Source organism: Dromiciops gliroides, chromosome 4 (genome assembly GCF_019393635.1).
Source record: "Dromiciops gliroides isolate mDroGli1 chromosome 4, mDroGli1.pri, whole genome shotgun sequence".
NCBI classification, from domain to species: Eukaryota; Metazoa; Chordata; class Mammalia; order Microbiotheria; family Microbiotheriidae; genus Dromiciops; species Dromiciops gliroides.
The window spans coordinates 414,549,476-414,560,495 of NC_057864.1; the positions used below are offsets into that span (position 1 = coordinate 414,549,476).

An 11,020-nucleotide genomic window follows, 5' to 3' on the forward strand; every position below is an offset into this window, starting at 1 on the left:
GATAAATAATTAAGAGAGGAAAGCTGCTAAAATTAAGAAGATTTGGGCAAGGCTTTTTAGAGAAACTGAGATTTTAGTCTGTACTTAAAGGAAGGCAGATAAACCAGTAGGTAGAGATAAGGAGGGAGGACATTTCAGGCATGGAGAATAGCCAGAGAAAAGATCTGGAGTGTAAAGATGAGTGTTTGCTTTTCATAACAGTTTCAAGGAGGCCAGTGTCACTGGTTCTGAAAGTCTGTGACAGGATATAAGAAGACTGGAAAGGTAGGGGTGGAGAGGTTAGTTACAAAGGGCTTTGAATGCCAGATGATTTTATATTTGATCTTGGAGGCAATAGGGAGCCAGTAGAATTTGAGTAGGGAGTAATGTGATCAGACCTACACTTCAGGAAAATCACTGTAGTGGCTGAATGGAGGATGGATTTGAGAGAGGAGAGACTTGAGGCAAACAGACCCAGCAGCCGGATATCCTTAAGGTCCCTTCGTGGTCGCCAAACTATGAGATTTAAAATTGGATACTAGAGCATTAACCTCCCCTTTTAACCTTTCCCTTATTTATCTACCAGACTAGTAAATGGAAGAAGCCTCTGATCTCTAGTTAGAACTTTTATTGTTTGGAAATTACAAGGTGATGTTGATTAGAGAGACAGGAAAGTAGAAATGCAAAACAAATAGTCTTAAGTCTAAGCTTAGTCTATATTCTGTATAAAACTCACCAAGAACCCAAGGCCACCTTTGGAGGGGAGAGACAGGAAAGTACCTATTCCTGATTTTTTTTTTTTTTTTTTTGCAAAGGAGACTAAGGGTGTAAAGTACTGCATATAATGTCAGACTGCTTTTGGGATGTTTATTAGTTTTGCTGAACTGTTTATTTTTTGTTCTAAAGAGTGATTCTTCTGGAGGGGATGGTAGAAGGGATACATGGGGAAATGTAGGTGATATATAAAAATAATTTTAATTTTAATTTTTTTTGGGGGTGAGGCAATTGGGGTTAAGTGACTTGTCCAGGGTCACACAGCTAGTAAGTGTGAAGTATCTGAAGCCAGATTTGAACTCAGGTCCTCCTGACTCCAGGGCTGGTGCTCTATCCACTGTGCCACCTAGCTGCCCCTTTTAAAAATTTCAATTTCAATTTTTAAAAATTTTAATTTAATAGTTAATTTAACTTACATATATTAAATAAATATATTTAAATAAAAGGGGAAGCTATCTAAAAACAACTATGCTGATGCATGGGGAACTCGTTGACCAACTTATATTTCTGGTTTTTTTGTTTTTTGGTTTTTTTTGGTGAGGCAATTGGGGTTAAATGACTTGCCTAGGGTCACACAGCTAGTAAGTGTCCAGTGTCTGAGGCCAGATTTGAATTCGGGTCCTCCTGAATCCAGGGCTGGTGCTCTATTCACTGCACCACCTAGCTGCCTCAACCAATTTATATTTCAAGCCATGCTTAGACTATGGAAGAAAGACAGGTAACTGAAGATTAATTCAAAAGAATGGCATAATCCTGTTAGGAGTGCTGAAGTTCAGAATGAGCTGAGTCTAGTGATAAATATTAAGGGTAACAACAAAAAAAAGCCATCATGGGGAGAGATGAAGAACATGAAAAGGATTGCTGATAGAATTTGATGTACAACTGAGAAACAGCAGAACTATTCACTTTTAATTTTGCTTCTGTTTTCTCTTACGAATAACAATGATAGATGGAACAAAACTATTCAAAAAACAGTTGAAACTAAACCTAAGTGAGGAAATGGTAAGAAAATCTCTCTTTTCTTTGAACTCAAGTCACCTGACCCTGATAAATTGTATACCAAAGTACAGAGTAAGGATTTGTGCATATGATGGCTGAGCTCTTGGTGGTTAGCTTTGAAAAAATATTCAAGAATAAGAAAGGTGCCAAAAGATTGAAGAAGAGTAAATGTTGAATCCATTAAAAATAGAGATAGTGGAGTCTTCAAACTATAGACCAGAAAGTTTGGTAAGATTCCGAAGCATGGTTATTATCTTTTTTGTTGACTATTGTTATTGTTATTATTTCTTTAATTGAGAATAGTTGTCTTTCACAGTTCTTCATCAAACAATATTTCTGTCTCTATGCACAATGTTCTCTTGGTTCTGCTCTCTTCACTATACATCAGTTCATACAAGTCTTCCCAGACCTTTCTGAAATCATTCTGCTTGTCATTTTTTATAGCACAATAATATTCTGTCACCATCATATACCACAGCTTGTTTAGCCATTCCCAAATTGATGGGTATTCCTTTGCTTTCTGATTCTTAGCCACCACAAAAAGAGCTGCTATAAATATTTTTGTATAAATGGGTCTTTTTCTCTTTTTGGAGCTGTCTTTGGGATGTAAACCTAGCAGTCGTATTGCTGGATAAAAGGGTATGCACAGTTCTGTAGCCCTTTGGGCATAGCTCCAAATTGTGGAGCATGTTTTTTTGTGTGTGTGCGAGGCAATTGGGGTTAAGTGACTTGCCCAGGATCACACAGCTAGTAATTGATCAGTGTCTGAGGCTGGATTTGAACTCAGGTCCTCCTGAATCCAGGACTGGTGCTCTATCCGCTGTACTACCTAGCTGCCCCATGTTATTAAAAGAAATATTTATGATCATTCAGATAGATATGTAGTATTCCCTTACTGAGAACTAGCAGGGCTTCATTAGGGCAGGTCATGCTAGACTAACCTCATTTCCTTTTTTGACAGGGTTACTAGACTACAGGAAAACCATAGACTTAATATGGATGGATTTCAGCAAGTCATTTAGCAGAGTTTCTCATGATATCATTGTGGGCAACATTAAAAGACTTGAGGTGGGATATTAGAACAATTAGGTGGATTTGGATCCATGGAATAGTTGGACCCAAAGATTGTTGATTAATTAATTAATGTGAACCTGACTGGGAAGTCTCTACTGTAATATCCCAGGAAGCAGTCCTTGAGTCTTTGCTCTTTAACATTTTTGAAGCTTGGCTGAAGCCATAAAAGTCACAATTTAAAATCTTTCAGTGATACACAATTGGAAGGGATAGCTAAAATGTGGGAATGACTGAGGCAGGATCCAAAAGATCTGGTATGGTGGACTGAACTTTATAAAATGAAATTTAATAGGGATAAATGTGAACTTCTACAGTTGGGTTCAAAAAATCAATTGTGTGTGTGTGTATTTGTGTATGTGTGTGTGCCTAGAGGGGGTATTTTGTGTGAAAAAAATATCTTCTAGTTTTAGTGGATTGAACAGTATAACATAGCAACCCAAAATACTAATGAACTTTTGCCTACGTTAATAGAACTGAAATTCCCAAAGCAAAGGAGTAATAGTCTCCTACCAAAGTTGTTTTGGTCAGATGGTATCTGGAGTATCGTATTCAATTTTTGGCATTATATTATATTTTATTTTTTAAATCATAAAAGTATTTTATTATTTTCCAGTTACACATAAAGATAGTTTTCAACATTTGTTTTTATAAGATTTTTAGTTCCAAATTTTTATCCTTTCTTCCTGTCCCTCCCCAAGACAGGAAACAATCTGATAGTTATATATGTATAATCACATTAAACATATTTCTGCATTAGTGACATTGTGAAAGAAGAATCAGAACAAAAGGGAAAAATCTCAAAAACCCAAAAAACAAAAGTAGAAACAATATAGTTCAATCTGCATTCAAAATCTACAGTTCTTTTTTCTGGATGTGGAGAACATTTTCCATCATGAGTTCTTTGGAATTGTCTAGAATCATTGCACTGCTGAGAAGAGCCAAGTCTATCACAGCTGATCATCACACAATGTTGCTGTTACTGTGTACAATGTTCTCCTGGTTCTGCTCATTTCACTCAGCATCAGTCCACTTAAGTCTTTCCAGGTTTTTCAGAATTCTGCCTGCTCATCATTTCTTACAGCACAAAAGTATTCCATTACATTCATATACAACAACTTTTTCAGCCATTCCCCAACTAATGGGCATTCACTTGATTTCCAGTTCTTTATTGGAATTATGTATATATATTTGACTGTACAATTGCTTTGTTGAAGATTTCAGGAGCATGTCATAGGAGGGCCACAGCTTCCTCTGAGGCCCAATTTTAGAGGTTCTCAGTTGGCTGGTAGGGCCAATAAGGACATTTCTTGTCCAATGTGGTTTGAGGGAAGACTTTGTTCAAATCCTCAATGGTCATCTGTTCAAATGGAATTTGAAATATATTCTTGATTTTTTCCATCTCTCTCTTTTTTTTAAGTGAGGCAATTGGGGTTAAGTGACTTGCCCAGGGTCACACAGCTAGTAAGTGTTAAGTGTCTGAGGCTGGATTTGAACTCAGGTACTCCTGACTACAGGGCTGGTGCTCTATCCACTGAGCCACCTAGCTGCCCCTCCATCTCTTTCTGAAGATCTGTAATCCTGGCATTTGAAGCTTTCACGACATCAGCACCAATTTTTGCATCTTCCTGTTCGTTGGCGTCTACTAGGGAAAGTGAATTTATCTTCTGGCACAGGAATCTTCAGCTCATTGAACTTCTCAAACTCATCCACAAGGCCAGGTTTGGCCACGTGTTCCTTGTAGTAAGCCCAGTTGATCACTTGTGGCTTCTTAGCCAGGGTAACCAATCAGGTATTAAGATATTCATTATGGGATTTCAAGGCATTAGCAATGGCTTTCTGGTTTGTGGGTATGACCTCACCAAATGCTACCCAATCAATAGCTTTCATAGCAAGCTTTTGTTCAGCCATTTTGGTACTTCACTGACCCTGGCAGTGTACAGCTCTGGGCAGAGAGCAGCTCGGGCATAATATTTTAGAAAGGATGTTGACAACCTGGAGCAAATCTGGAGGCAAACAATTAGTATATGAAAGGGCCAGAGACCATGGCATATGAGAATAACAATGCCCAGAATCATATATCCACTTGAATATTTGAGTATTTCCGTTGCCAAGAAGAATGATTTTTGATCTGGAAAAAGTAGAATACAAATGGCTCATAGAGATAATAGTCTAATAGCAATGCCAAGATTATAAGAAAGCACTTACTGCCCCTGAAGCTGTTAGAGTCACCTACCTGACCTAGGTGAGCTATAGCACAAGATTCTAAAAGAAATGGCAGAATTACTTTCTAAGCACTTAAGACTTTGAATATCTCCTTTGAAGAATTATTTCTAGGTTTCAAACCAACCACTATGCTTAATAAGAGGGACAGGGCCTTCTGAGTACTTTCTCACTCAGGAAAATTCATTTTGTTCCTAAAAGCTAAAGGTACGGTGGCCTTGAGGGAATAGTGGCAAGGAACACTTAAAGACAAAATTAAAAATTTCTGATGGTTGGGGAAAAAAAAGCACAAAGTGAGAATATTTTCATTAAAATAAGATGACAGTCTCTGTATAGTTAGAGGTGCTGGGCGAAGGGAAAAAGCAGCAATATCACAAGAAATCAATTAAAAGAGGGGATCCTAGAAATGCAAGAGGTCAAAGGGGCCAACAGCTGCTGCCATCCTCACTCAACAGTACACACAGCTCCTGTTATGTCTGGAAATAATAACCTAGCATTGGTGGCTGGTTGACAGTGTTGTCTACTATGTAGAACCAAGGTCCCCAACCTTTAGCTCAGGAGCAAGCTAATTCTCACAAAGCTGTTGTAAGCAGTTCCTGTGCTCCCCTGAGGCCTCACCACTGTGGCCTCCCACCTGTCCTAGATACCATGACCAGCTTCAGGTTGCTGATCCCTACAGATAATCTGAACAATCTGACACTTTCCCATTGTAACAGGGTTGCTCTTTGATGGCAATTTTTCTCCCCCACCCCTTGTCTTTATTCAGATATAATAATAAAATATGCTGTCTTTCAAAAATGAAGATGACATTAGTGATTAGCAGGCCATGAGTTTGGTATTATTTTTCTAAGTGTTGATGAATTTCTATTGATCTGTCTACATTCTTTCTCCTATCTTCATTTGTAGTCAACAAGATACATTTACAAGGGGGCTGGTCAGCATACAGGGGTACACTATGTAACAATGAGCAGAGTTAATTGACCCAGATGGGAACTGAATGCTTCATCTTGGTTGGCTCCATTAATTATGCTCCAATGAACTCTGGGGCCTGTAATCTTTAACATGTAGTCACTGTTCAAGTTTAAGACTTGTAAATGATAGACAAGGGTGTCCCCTAAACAAGTTCAGTGGTTTTCCCACTGAATATACATTGCTAGAGTTCACTACATGTCCTTAGGGGCCTTGTCATGAGTTGAAATTTTAAAATGGAATTCTGGAAGAGGCTAGAGATGAAAGAGTACTAGGAGAAATTGACAATTAAGCAACCTCCATTCAATCACAGGCCCATAAAACTTAGAGCTAGAAGGAACCTTTCCAGATCATCAGTCCAGGGATTGGCAAACTGACTCGTGGGCCAAATCTGTCCCTCTATTTTTGTATGTATGACCTAGTGACACAGGTACTAACCATTCTTAGATCATGGACCCCACAAAAGCAGGTAATGGGCTGGATTTGGCCCACATGATGAGGGAACTGAGGACCACAGAGGTTGTGACTTTCTCAGAGTCACAAAGGTAGTAACTATCGGGGCAAAAATGAAGTCCTAGATCTTTTGATTCCAAATCTGGCACAATTTCTAATTTTCTTTCAGAATCTTCCCCTGACTTGGACAATATTAGATACCCCTCTATGGTCAGGTTTAGGCACCATGAAAAAAATGGTGACTAAGCATTAAACATAAGTGCTTACAATTCAGACCCCCCACTTGCCAGGTTTTCACCTTCCCTGACAAGTGGGGGTCCAAATTATAAGCACTATGTTTAATGCTTAGTCACAGTTTATTTTCATGGTGCCTAAACCTGACTATAGAGGGATATCTAATATCAGCCAAGTCAACCTTATCAATCAGTGATGAACTGCATGTTTTGAGTCATGTCCTTCAATTCAGTTTGCTTTTCCCCTTGGGGTCTTAAGTAGAGAAAAACATGTTACCTCTCCTGTGTGTGTTTAGGGTTAATATGTATACGGTTCTTTAAGCTTATTGCTTATATAATGAATGAAAGATGTTTTTATTTTTTAAATGTATTTTTATTTATTTTGTTAAATATATCTCAAGTACATGTAAGAAAAATTTTAACATTCGTTTTTTCTTTCTTTTCTTTTCTTTTTTTTTTTGTGGGCAATGAGGGTCAAGTGACTTGCCCAGGGTCACACAACTACTAAGTGTCAAGTGTCTGAGTCTGGATTTGAACTCAGGTCCTCCCGAATCCAGGGCCAGTGCTTTATCCACTGCACCACCTAAATGCCCTCAACATTCAATTTTTAAAACTTTGAGTTCCAAATTTTCTCCCTCTCTCCTCTCTCCCATTCTTTGAGAAGGCAAGCAATATGGTATTGATTATACATGTGAAGTCATGAAAAACATATTTCCATATTAGTCATGTTTCAAAAGAAAACACATAATACAACAAAAAATAAAGTAAAAACAAGTATGCTTCAATTTGCACTCAGAGTTCACCAGTTCTCTCTCTCTGAAAGTGAATAGCGTTTTTCATACTGGGTCCTTTGTAATTGTCTTGAATCACTGTCTTGATTAGAGTAGTTAAGTCTGAAAGATGTTTTGAAAAATATAAAATATAATCAATAGTAGAATGGGATTTCTAAAGCTCAATTCTTTGTGGAAGATTCCTATGCTAACAATGAATTTTTAAAGAAATTATGTCTGTTATCTGACATGTTAGATTTCGAGAAAGTCAGAATCCACTTCTGATTGATTGTCTTATGAGCTAGCCTTTTTTTGTTTGTTTGTTTGTTTGGTATTTCTGTCATGTGCAAGGTACCTAAAGGGTTGTGGTTCTCTCCTAGATTTAAGAATGGCTTTGAGTTTAGTGGCAAAGAAAGGAAAACACAGTTCCTGAGGGAATGATGGTCTTTTGCTTTCATTAATAATAAGTGGTATACAAGACCTTGACCAAGTCATGATACATTGGTGATGCCTTTATAAATTAAGAGCAACAATTAAAGAAATATTAAGTATTTACTGGGGTCAAGGCACTATACAGAGGCAAAAATGTAGCAGTCCCTGCCTGAAGGAGCTTATATTCTACTGGGGAGACGCAACATGTACATAGATAAGTAAGTTCAAAGTGATTTCAGGAAAGCTTTCATAATTGGGGCAATCAGGAAAGGGTTCATGTATGTCTTGGCACCTGAACTGAAGTAGGAAAGAAGCTTAGGGAGTCAATGAGAGAGATGAGGTAGTGTATCTCAGATATGAAGACAGAAGATGGCATGTCATGTCTGGGGTATATGAAGCAGGCAAGTTAGGCAAATTAGACTAGAATGTAGAATGGATAAAGAAGAATAATGACATTTGTCTGGGACTTCAAATTTGGGATCCAAATTGTAGAGGGTTTTAAATGAAGACTTAGGTATATGCATTTTGTCCTAGAAACAAGGGGGAGAGATCACTGAATATTTTTCAGTAGGGGAGTGAAATGACCATACCTGAATTTTAAGAATATTAAATCAGTAGTTCTGTATACATGGATGAGAAAGGAAGCAGGGAGACCAAATAAGTGTGTATCAGAATAATACAGGCAAGAAGGAATGAGGGGCTGAATTAGGATCAGTTTTGTATGAATGAAAAGGAGACATGTGATTTTTGGGCTGTGGAGGTGTAATGGCTATCAACTACCACTGATTGGATATGGAGGGCAATGGAGAGAAAAGAATCAAGGATGACTCCGGGTTTGAATCTGGGTGACAAGATGCATGGTGATTTCCTCAACATAGAAAAGGACATTTGGTGAAGGGATAGTTTTTGGGGAGAAATATAATGAATTCCATTTGGAGCATGAAGAGTAAAATGTACTGTTAATGAAGTTTGTAGAATCTTCAGCTCCTGTAGTTATTTAAAGAAATAATAGATACCTATTTGCCTTGAATGGTTAGATGTTTCCTTGTTTGAAGCTAGGACACTGAACTGATGAAGCTATCATTATTTTATTATGCAACTGATCGATATAATATCAGTTTGTGATACTCAGGAGTAATTTTACAATTCTTCTAGCAGCTGAGGAATTCCTTCCTACTTCAAGCTCTTTCACAAAGGTGACTGGTACTCCTCCTATAAATGAATTCATTTTTCACACCATAATGATTGACTAAATTCCATTTGGGTGAGAATTTCTCTTCCCTAGTTCATTCTATTTCTGTGCTGACTACTTCTTTTGATGTCTATGGTGTGACCAGTAGGGACATGCAGCCTCGAGTAGAAGGATCCTTTGGAATCTACGTTTTGAAGGCACACTATTTATAGACTTGTCCTCTTTGGGGTACAAGGTTTTGATAGGATTTTTGGTTTAAATGTAGTTTAATTGACAAGTTGCTCTAGATGTAAATATTAATTATATATAGAATTTCTGAAACTATTTTTACTAGAAGCTTGTTAGCTTGTTAATTATCCTAATTACCATACAAGGAGAAAGTGTGATTAGGACTGGTAATCTGCCTTGTTTGTTTCTTGCCATTGCCATTTTTGATTTGGGGGAATTAATTCTGTGGAATCAGTTTATGCAGACTCCTGGTGTTCCTAGACAAGCCTAGCTGTTAGTGCACAAGATTAACACATGTTGGCTTCCCTCCCAGGATTGGCCATGTCACCGTGCTGGAGCGTGATCCAGTCAGGCAGCCCAAGCTGTGTGCTGTTTTTCTCAACATGGGCAAAAGATAAAGAGAGATAGGAGTGTGTGAGGAAGGATGAATAGAAAGGAAAAGAGAAAGAAGAGGTCAGAGAAAGAGAGAGAGAGAGGAAGGAGAAAGAGAGAGAGAGAGAAGGGGGAGAGTAAGAGACAGAGAGATTGAAGAATCATAGAAAGTTTGTGTTGTTAAGATCTCCCATTCTTCCTTCCACTTCTACCACTTCTTTTCTGTATGTCCCCAATGGGAAAGGGGAAGTCTCTACTAAACTTTGTGATTTGGCTTTTGATTTTGAGGAGTTAGTGTCTTTAGAAAAAAAAAGTATAATAAATGAAATTGCTAACCTACTGTCTAGCTTTTAATGCATTTTCATTGCTTTGCATGTGAGAAGAAAAATAAGGGAAGGACATACCATGGTTAGTTGGCTGATTCTAGGGGAATCAGGGGAGAGAGTTGGAATTTTGGGGAGGGGTGCCGTAATACCTCTGTTGATATATTTTCAAGTAGCCCAGTGTTAACACTTTCAATACCAAACAGGGCAGGTATTTTCATTCATTCATTTCTCTGATACCACAATGCAAATAATGGGGCATGGGGAGCCAAAACTAAAATTTACTGGGGACAATAGTCTCTTCAGCATACTAGGAACTAGACCATCTTTCTCTTTGGTTAACAGCACAAAGTCCACAAGGTCAACCCAAGTAAAACAAGTTGTTGAGTGAAAAGTGGACCACGTGCTCTCAAGATGGTTCAAAAATCCACCAAGATTTAGACAAGGGGAATTCTTTCTTTCCTGATCTGGGCTGGATTAAAACAGGTGACCTCTCAGAGAAGGCTGCATGCCACATGGTCAGTTCACTAAGTATCCCCCTCTCCCCCTTGCTGAATGAACTCTCCTTGTTTGTTATTTGAAAAGTGAAGGTGAATTGCCACTGAAGAGAGTCTCTGGGGATTTCAACAGCATCTGTCAACAGACGGCAAGGGACAATGGCTAAAGAGGGCAAAAGGAAGAGAGAGAAGGAAAGGGAGAGAAAGGGGGAAATACCCCTAATAGAAACAAGAAACAGACAGGAGGAGCAGGAGAGGATGGAGGAGAGTAGAACATGTGTTTCCAGTGTAAATTACAGAGAGCTGGTGTAACCTGACCATCGGCTGATCTCTTCCCCTGACAGCTGTGGAAGGGAAAGAAAGGAGAAGAAAAGAATCCCTGACTTCACCCTGTACACTGAGTGTGCCTCTGAGATAACTTTCCCCAGTAGGTGTGCAGGGAGAATGGTCCCCGGAGATAGCACTGAGGCTAGTCACAGTGCGTGACATCTGGAGGACGTACCCA

At 38.6% G+C, this 11,020-nt stretch overlaps 1 pseudogene; it reads right to left on the reverse strand.

Moving 5' to 3' along the window:
* Positions 1–4,090: 4,090 nt before the first annotated feature.
* Positions 4,091–4,749, reverse strand: LOC122726503 (annotated as a pseudogene).
* Between the last annotated feature and the right edge of the window lie 6,271 nt (positions 4,750–11,020).